We start from the raw sequence: 323 nt of genomic DNA, 5'->3' as shown, positions 1-323 counted from the left end.
AAAAATTCTAAGCTAATACTGTAAAATACTTCTATTAAAAAGAGTATAAACAATGTGTGTTCTAATTTTACATTTTTCCCCCAGACTATTTTACACTATTAATATAACAAAAGTTATTTTGGACTACACATCTGGAGTATTTCACGTAATGAAACTAAATTGTTGTAAAATAGTATTGTTAAACATTTTTTCTTTTTCTTTTTCGGTTTATCTGTAGAGTAGCCCAGTTAAAATGATTGGCGTATTTTTTTTCTAATTTGTTTTCACTATGACTTTTTATTGTTTTCAAATAGATATTGAGCATTAATTATATGAAAGTGCCT

The sequence above is a fragment of the Pteropus vampyrus genome, unplaced genomic scaffold (assembly GCF_000151845.1).
Source record: "Pteropus vampyrus isolate Shadow unplaced genomic scaffold, Pvam_2.0 Scaffold443, whole genome shotgun sequence".
Classification (NCBI taxonomy): Eukaryota; Metazoa; Chordata; class Mammalia; order Chiroptera; family Pteropodidae; genus Pteropus; species Pteropus vampyrus.
Note: the sequence above shows the minus strand (reverse complement) of the source record.